Source organism: Notothenia rossii (genome assembly GCF_949606895.1).
Source record: "Notothenia rossii genome assembly, chromosome: 4".
NCBI lineage: Eukaryota > Metazoa > Chordata > Actinopteri > Perciformes > Nototheniidae > Notothenia > Notothenia rossii.
In genome coordinates, this window is record NC_136902.1 from 88,834,934 (window position 1) to 88,844,933 (window position 10,000).

Consider the following 10,000-nt stretch of genomic DNA (forward strand, 5'->3'; position numbering starts at 1 on the left):
ATGCTGCCGTGATGAAACGCCATATCATGGATTATCAAGGATTATTTCTGAAACAGTATGGAGCTCAAAGGCTTTCTCTCTTGCCGGTTATACCACAAGGTGAGTTCCTTTTTACTTCCTGCTTCTTCACACACATGCTCTCCAGTACAGGTTAGCTCTGAGTGTTAGCGATGATAATGTAAACACCGACCATATTACGTCCAAAACAGTCGGGCATTGTTTCTGATAGCAACGTTTCTGATAGGGCCGTGGGTCCACATTTCAGATATTACGTCATATCGGACGCAAATCTTTATCAGCTCCGTTGTTCCCCCGTTTTTAGAGATGTGGGTACGGAGGAAAAGAGAGAAGGTTTTATTTTCTGACGCTGCGTGAGTTCCCTGACACACCGGGGACACATCTTTATGTATAAAAGACATCAAAAAGTGCATTTTGCATGATAGGTCCCCTTTAAAACAACATTATGTTCATTTTGTAAATGATGGTTCCATTTAGAAATGTTTTTGATAAAGAAGCAGATTATAATATAACTGTGTTCCCACCATTGAGTTTGTGGACTTTGGATTTCAACCCTCGAGTTGGCATTTTGGCCATCACCATCTATTTTTGAAATCACTGTAATGTAACTAATACCGAGAATACTAATACTGAGAACTGTTTTGTTTATTTTACAAGAAATGGGTCCATAATTTACAGAATAAACATCACTCTGTATTTTCTGTATTCATAAAGACTTAAAACGTTCAAGTTGGGGTTATCAACTTGTCATGACAATCTTACTGAGGTAATGGATCAAGCAAAATGTAAAGTAATTTTTTCATAGACTTCCATTCAATGGGAGTTCCATCAGTGAACATCATTTAACTTCAATGATTTTAATCCAGAGTTGAACACTGTATTATTTTGATCAACGTGGATCTCAGTAACCTGCTCTTAAATGACTGTCTTACATTTGTATATCCGGGCACAATCATTTAAAAATAGAATATTTCTACAATTAAAGGTGGGGTAGCTAATTCACTTCAGAAACACCTGTTGTTATATTCCATGAAATGCTCTTAACATCCCGATAGCAATGAATACATTAAATGCTTTGACAATAAATATATAAAAACATGTCATCTGTGGAAGCCGTGGCGCTGTAAAAAGCACGACCAATCATCTGAGCCGGCCCGGCTAAAATAACTGGATGGCCTACCTGCCTGTCAGCCTTCCATCTGTGCACAAACTTATCTCGTGCCCTCATTGGTCATGTGCGCGTTCGTGTGTGTTGGAGGAGGGGCTCTGTGAGGAAGTCTGAAGGAAGGGGCACGTTTTTTTTCGGCTGCATACTTTCAAATTCTAGCCCCAACATTGAACAATGTAAAGTTATTTAAAACATATCAGAACTGTTTTGAATTTGATTTTAATGTTTTCAATTGGTTTTATTAATCCATTAATCTGATATTACATTAAAAACAGACTTTATAATTTGCATTAGTCATTAAATAAGACTGCAGTAATGCAGCTAAATCACACAGTAAGTAGGTGTGAGTGATCTGCAGATAGTAGTGGTAACAGGATCAGTATTACAGTATGAATGGATCAACCAGCCTCTGTCAACCTCAGCATTCACTTCTGCTAGAGGCTTTACCACAGATTACAATTTAACACCTAGTTAATATGACTAATAGTAAAAGTCAGAGTTTAGAGCTACAGATTAATGATATGTTGAATTTAAGCTATGTTCTGGATTATGGGGTGCACAAATGTTATCAGAGGAACCCAGTGAGTGTTTTCATGTTTTGCTGATCTTGTAATGAGCCCTTTGCTTTTCAAAATTGGAGATACATGCAAAGGTCTCAATAAGTAACATTCTTTATATTTGAGCTACGTGGGGGTTGAATGCCTTGCTCGATGTCTACAATTGTAATATTAGTTTAAAAGTTTGTATTTCTCACTGTTAAAATGACACCAACACTTTTTGTAAATAAAGCATTTTGTTCTGTTGCTTCCTCAGAAATTATTTATGCATGTTACCCATATCTTCTTCCAGCATACCCACTTCATGCCACCTTCCCTTCCTTGGTGCCCCCTTCCCTTCCTTGGTGCCACCTTCCCTTCCTTGATGCCACCTTCCTTTTCCTCTTCCACTCCACCTCTACTTGCAGTTTGTTATTCTTGCTGATCTAATTTAGCGAATGTCCCAAATCCTCTTAGTGTCCTGCTCCCTCAGCGCAACACTAAGTGAATTAGACAGGATTACAGTCTCCTTCTTCCTCCTCCTTCTCGTCCTCCTCTACCTCCTCCTCATCCTCCTCTTCGTCGTCTCCGTGTTCTCTCCTCATTATGCCACTTGCCCTATCCCTTCTCCACTTGTATTTCCATCTTTCTGTGGACATTTTTTCTTTTCATCGGCAGGATTAAAACCCTCTTCCTCTCCAGATGACAAATTGGTTCCAATGTTCCCCGCCGGTGACAGATGCTCTCGCAGGGCCCAGGGCATCATGGGACATAAAGTATCATTAATTAAACTTTGACCTCTTGCAAATAAACATAGAAAAAAAGAACTCTGACATAACACAGATGAAGTGTACCAAACATCAGCATGTACAGCTCGTACACGGAGATGAAATTAAAAGTTAAAGTTAAGACATTATTCTTCCTACTTTCTACTCGTTTTGTGAACCGGAAGAACCGTGTCCAGTCAGGACGTCCAGTTCCAGTTTCATACCAATGAAATGTAGACTAATCTGTTGTCTCACGGTTCACCCTGTTCTCTACCGTGCAAGTATAGCTTTAAATGTTTGTCCCCATTGTTAACCAAGACAGGAACACTGTGAGGTCAATTAATTGTGTCAGATTACATTCTCTTTGTTAAGGATTTCCTGTTACCATGCAGGATTGTCTCTTATTAGATACCTTATTTCCATTTATATCATGTTAGAATAGAATTGGGAGGGATGAAACCCTCTTTAATGGTCTCACATGCAGAGCACACAGCACACACAGTGAAATGTGTTCTCTGCTTTTAACCCATTCTAGTACCAGGAGTCTAGTACTAGGAGCAGTGGGCAGCTATTGTACAGCGCCCGGGGAGCAATGGGAGTGAGGGGGGAAGGGGGTTGTCCGGTGCCTTGCTCAAGGGCACCACGGCAGGGCAGGAGGTGAACTGGGACCTCTCCAAGTAGCAGTCCACACTCCATATTTAGGTCTGGTCGGGGACTTGAACCGGCGACCCTATGGCTCACAGTCCAAGCCCCTACTGACTGAGCCACTGCCGGCATTGCTCTCGACAATGAGCAATTGGATTTTTCTATTGCCTTTTGAAATATTGCAGAAAATAAGCTCTGTGGCAAACAACCTTTCATGATGCTTACACGTTTTGGTAAGCAAGTCACCACTTTTATATCGTTTTTTTGGAACTCAAAGCGAGTGGTAGAACTAAAACGCTAACATTAGGCTATAAACTAATTACAACACGCTTGCATGACTCGCCATCAAAACCTCTAAGCTTAAGGTGGTATTGCGTGCACAGTGAGGACATTTCTAATTTCCAATCCCCTTTTATATGATGATGCTTAAAAGTGAGGGGTATTTACCGACCTATTTTAAGTGTTTAATGAAATTAATGAATTGTACCAGTACTCTGTAAAAAAAAAAAAGGAAGCTCTTTAACGAGGTGATCAGTCTTTAAAACAGGTAACAGCCATGGACGTATGCACCGGACAATGAGAGGTCGCAAGTACACTTAACATCATTTTAGAAATTTAGGAAGCATTCATTTAGAATTTTAGTGAAACAAAAATGTATTAATTCATCATACTCTCTTGTTAGTCTAGCATTTTTTTCTTTATGTTGGCTGTGAAATACTACCTGGAGTTAATGCAAAGTTGATAAATGGGAATGTTTTTGTTGGACTTAAACCCAACACTGAAAACGAATTACATATTTTCTCACAATAAGTGTGTATTTTGATTCTTTATTTAAGTTTATAACTATATTCTGTATGTTTTGAAGAATGTTGCAACTGACAATTTTAAGATGCTTCTCTTACAGATGCTCTCAAAGTGTATTGTATTTCACATTTTGCACTTGAACTCTATATTTGTTGCAATCTGATTGCGAGAGGAGTTAAATGTATTGCAACTATTGGCCTTTCAAGTGTCACGCAGCTGAAACCACATTTTAATATTATTTTCTAGAACAAATGGATGGAGACGTTTCTATTTCAATCCCTCTGCCAACAAGTTTTAAACATCAGTATTACATGTGGAGAGTACGAATATTCCAAGTCTTTTAAAATCCAGCAGGTTTATCTTTCCTCACCTTTTTGCCATTGAATGATAACCTATATTCTTCATTGCTCAAAATAGACTTTATGCGATTGGATGTAACCATTTTTTGAAAAACTAAGAGGTACTTTCTACATTAACACTCAAGTATAGAGAGTCTAAAGAAAAACAGACTGTGAGCTCCTGCTAAGCTTTTGAACTTTTCCCCTCTTTACTCCACACGTACGCCTGCTGTTTCCTTTATCTGATTTATAGCATTTTGAATACATCTCTTCACATTCAGCAAAAATATTTATCACAAACACTTTATTCTTTGAGAGCTCCACTTTGTCCAACATTAGGCCATTAGTTAGGCCATTTGCATTTTTCAAATCCCCCTTTTAGTGTAAACCCCTGCATATCTTCATCCCCCCTTTATCTGCCTTCCTCTGTTCCTTTTTCCTTTGTCCCAATCTCTGAATATCTCCCTTCTCTCTTCCCTTCTTTCTCTTTCTCATCTGCAGGCCATCTAAACTACCCCCCCTCCATTTACTCCCCTCCTACATCTCCTCCCTCACTTTCAGTAATTCCAGCGTTGCCTCTCTCGCTTGCGTCGCTCACCCTAATCCAGCTCTGACCTCAATCCCGTGATGTAACGGATCATGTGATGTAGGGAAGGAAGAGAGAGAAATAAAAAAAGGAGAGAGAGGGGACGTAAAGTGGGGAAACATGGTCTAATCCCCGATGCTGGAGCTACAGACCAATCACAAACTGATGGGTAGGGGGTCAAGGGGTGCCTCCATTAAGTTACAAAATATTAGTCAGACACACTGGTACACACACACACATACCAGCACACACAACCACATAGGAGCAAACACACACGCCCCTTCTGGAAACAACAAGTCAACATGTTTGTTTCATCTCTGTGACTCAGTTTACATGCCAATTTGTCAGCGCACTGCCAACAACAACACACCAACCACTCTGTTTATGACTGACAGGCAGCCTCACACACATAAATATTTACTGTGGGAGATATGATTAAATTATATAAGCATTTATATACCTTGTCACAGAAAAACACTGTTCTCTGTGTACTAAACCACAGGCTCAAAGGTGAAGTCTCTTATACTCACCTCGTTTTCAAATGATATTCTATAGACTTACATAAAAGCACAGTTGAATCACCATATAGCTGATCGTCTTAATATCATGAAACTTAAAAAATCATATAGTTTCCCTTCAAACAACTTAATTCCTCTTATTTTGTTAATGTAAGCACAAATACACATCGGAGCAAATATCTTGTATTCGTAATAAACCTGATTCTGATTCTAAATGTGGGTTGAATATAAATATACATCCTAAATAAATATAACCTACACAAACCTTTTTAGAAATGCTTTTTATGTGTGACATGTGCTTAGTGTGTAATCTTCTATGATCATTTAAACTTTTGTAAAGAGTCTTTAAGAACTGCTCCATGTATAAATGGAGCCTAAATAAAAAATAATAAAAGAAGTGTGAATTCCCATACATACCTAGTTTCAAATGCCCTTTTAACACACTGTTAATCAGGTGAAATTGATTTAATTAACATAAAATGTGGTGCATGTTGAAATGTGTTTCTTTAGTTTTCACCTGCCTGTGTCTTGTGTCATGTAATGCCATAACTGGTCATTAGGGGGAGCTGTTGAGAAGCAACACAGCATAATGACAGAAGAAAGAAAGACACTCCTGTATGTTTGTCTCTCCCTCTCTCTTGTTCTTAGTTGAATTACAAATAGAGAAACACGTGGCCTGCAAGACACAGGCTAGTAATCCAGAGGAGTCCCCACAATGTGAGTGTGTAAACAGATTTGTGTCCCCACAACACCCCAATACAAACATAGTGGTATACACACATGTTCTTGCCCACAAGGGGTAATCTCAGTTACATGTAGGCTGTGGTCTTTGAGGTGTGTTCAAGCCTTTGTGTTTAGCCTTTAGTTTGTAAGGTTGCTAGAGAGCTTAACCAAACACTATTGATAATGCAACTCCTTCACTCTCTCTCTTCTGTTGACATGAGTTGTTGACAGATATGTCAGCTGAGAGGCATGTTTGAATTTCTGTCTTGTTAGTTGACACATAACAACTTAACACAAGATAAGTGGGATCACTCAAACAACCTCTTTTTTTGTCATTTTCAATGAATCCAGTTGTGGCATTTCCTCATTCTGTGGTGCTTGTTGTAATTGTTTCTTTTCCTAATTCAACTGAGCCAAATTGTCGCAATTCCCCAGAGTTAATTTGAGGGCTATTCAGATCACCTGTTGGAACTAGCTGCTAATTAGGAGTTGAGCGCAGTTTGGTGCATTCAGGGGCCGTTTCTCAATGTCGAGTAAAGCTGCTCCAGAGCCACTATTTCAAACATACTACGTCATTGAGTGGCGCCGAATCACTGTTTAAATGCCCAGCATACATGTGGCCAGGGTCTGAGGCAGCCCTTTCTTTCTGGTGTTAAAGACGTAAATGAAACTGCACACTCATCTCATCTGATCCGTCTTTGACTTGATGAACACATCATTTCAGCAGGTTTTGTCAGAAATTGTTGATATTTAGGCCGTCTTTATTTTTGCTATGTAAACTTTCCTGATTGAAGATGATTCTGAAATTCATGGTGGAATAAATAGAAAAAACAACAAGTAGGCAACAACCAGGTAGGCCTAACTATATATATATTTTTTGGGGTTGGAGTTGGTGCTCAGATATTTTCCTGAGGAATCTGTGATGACACGTAATTGTCAACGTTGTCACCCATAGCAACATTTTTCAAATAAAGACATTAAGTGTGGGGTCCGATTGTTTGCTGTGTGTCTATCAGGAACATTTATTGAGTGTCTGTTCTTGAATTGTTCATACGAATTGTATTTTAAGTTACCCCCAATTATGTTTTCAATTGGAGGTCACAATGGCAGCATATAAAATAGAATCAAGCGACTTTGAGCATGTTTGTTTTGGTTTTCCAACTTCACAAAAGCAGTGGTTAAGTCTCACAGCACTCACCCATTTTACATACTGTATAGACACACTGTAGAATATACTAGATGTAACCAATCAGACATTATGTGCTGTCAGTGTCAGTTCTTGTTAAACAGTCGGGGTGGCTTTACTGAACCCTGCTGTGCTGCTAGTTGTCTTCCAGGTTGTGCTAATGGCTAAACACGGCTAATCCCTGGGAGTAGTGCCCGACCCGACCCCCCCCCTCCCCGGGTCCTGCCGCTCCCCCACTCACCATGTCTCTTTTTGCACTTGTACACTACATTAATCTCAGTGCTGAGCTCATCTAGTCTGAACCCACTCACCCCACCACCATGCCTACAACCCCCACTACAAAAGCGCTAAATACCCCACCTGTACTTTTGTAACTTTTCAATAACCAACACTCAGATAATACCATACGATAACACTTCATTGTCAGATCAAGTGCAACATTTTTCTTGTATCACAGCAGCTCTATTTGCAACATGAAACAAGGACAGATATTATGACACGATACAAGGACAACAGACATTTAACATAACAAAATGTGTGATTCTGTGTATATATATAGACATATTTGCACACATCTTTTTATATACATTTGTTTTTATATTCGGGATTGTGGGAAACGGTATTTCGATCTCTCTGTCTGTTCACACAAACTTTGACTTTGATCACAATCACTGAAGAGAAACATCCCTAACATACATTGGATCTGGGATTTAACTCTGTATTTGATTTAAGGATTGACTGGTGCACAACAGAGTGCTTTAGTCTCACTTTATCAAATCGTGGGACCCACTTAATATTCATTAAAATACCTGCAGATATTGTTTAGTTTTGTCGAAGTGCAGACGGCTTTGTCATTTACGGTTTGAGGGAAACATAATTTAAACTGGAGTTTGTTTATTTTCATTTGATTGTTTAGAGTTAAAGTCTGAGTAGATCAGCTTAGGTTGGATGTCGGGGTAAATAGACTTGTCCCATGTTTATTTATTTAAATCACGTAATGTACTTAACTTACATCATATACATAACATACTTAACTTACATACATGACTGAAGTTACATGACAAACACATTTGTTTCCCTCAAAACCATAAGATAGGGTTGTAATTTAAAACCGAGTTGACTTTTGTCACTTTTTGTGCAGCACTGTGAATGAGTGCCAGGAAAGGCAGTTGTTGTTGAAATCAAATGTTTAATGTTCATACCGACTCTCTTTTGTGATGGCAGGCTTTTAAAATGTTGCCTTTTGGACAACACTTTGTACAAAGTTTGATTCAAGCAAACCCTGAAATATATTACACTGAACAAAAATATAAAATGGTTTTCGGACCCCCCCAGACCCCCCCCAGACCCCCCCAATAAAGCAAAAATGCATGTTTCAGAGTAGCCTTTTATTGTGGCCAGCCTAAGGCACACCTGTGCAATAATCATGCTGTCTAATCAGCATCTTGATATGCCACACCTGTGAGGTGGGATGGATTATCTCGGCAAAGGAGAAGTGCTCACTATCACAGATTTTTTAGGATTTGTGAACAATATTTGAGAGAAATGGTTATTTTGTGTATGTAGAAAATGTTTTAGATCTTTGAGTTCATCTCATGAAAAATGGGAGCAAAAACAAAAGTGTTGCATTTATATTTTTGTTCAGTGTATATTTCAGATATTTATATTGCAATTTATGAGTTTCGTCACTGGTTTAATTAAAGACGCCAAATTAATACATTTTTATAATGTGTTTAATCATAGAAATAAAAAAAGGAAAGGACGTTTTTATTGGTAGTTCCCCAAAGCTGACATTTGGTGGTTTCCTCCGGACAATCTTGATATGATTTGTTTTTATTATATGCAAATACTAATCTCCCTTTCTATTTCTAATGGGACGGTGCCTTCCAAAATATTGGAACATTACATTACATGCCACTTGTTAGACGCTTTTATCCAACGTGGACAATCCCCACAGGAGCAATTTGGGGTGAAGGGTCTCAGGGACACAACGACATGCTGACTGCAGTGGGGTTTGAACTTGCTATCCTCTGATTCAAAGATCAGCGCACTAATCCACTGAGCCACAGCCTCCCTTACATTAATGGGAAACATTTTTGACCTTTTCCTGAACTAGCCCCTTCAACACTGGACAGAAACACTTTGTGCATTGTGAGTTTCCTTTTGCCAACATTTCATCCAGCAATCAACAATCAATGTATTGGTTTTTGATATTTATTCATATTTACCAAAAATGCCAAAAACACTCTTTAAGTGAGGGGGAGGAAGAGACGGAGAACGATAATTGTGCCAAATAAGAGATATTAATAAAACACAATAAGGCTTGACTGATCTGAAAAAGCCCTCACTAACTTCTCTACAAACAAAGCAAATAAAACAAATGGGTGGCACCAATCACTAGTCTAGTGGGTCGTAACAGTACAATTACCTACGTGTTGCAAAATGTAAAGGGTACCCCAAACGTACAGTCCTCAGCCTCAAGGTGTACAGGTGGGGGGGGGGGGGGGGGGTGCTTCATAAACATGCCGTAACGTCTACCTGTGTGTATCTTTGCTCTGCTCTCCACTCTAAATGACATGAATACATTCCTGTCTCAGCGACTACTCGTCCCACAGAGTTTTGTGCCAATTACGACCCCCATCGATCCACCAACTACATACTGTACATCTGTCTCTCTTCCTTCCTTCCTCCCCTTCTGTCCATAAACCCCC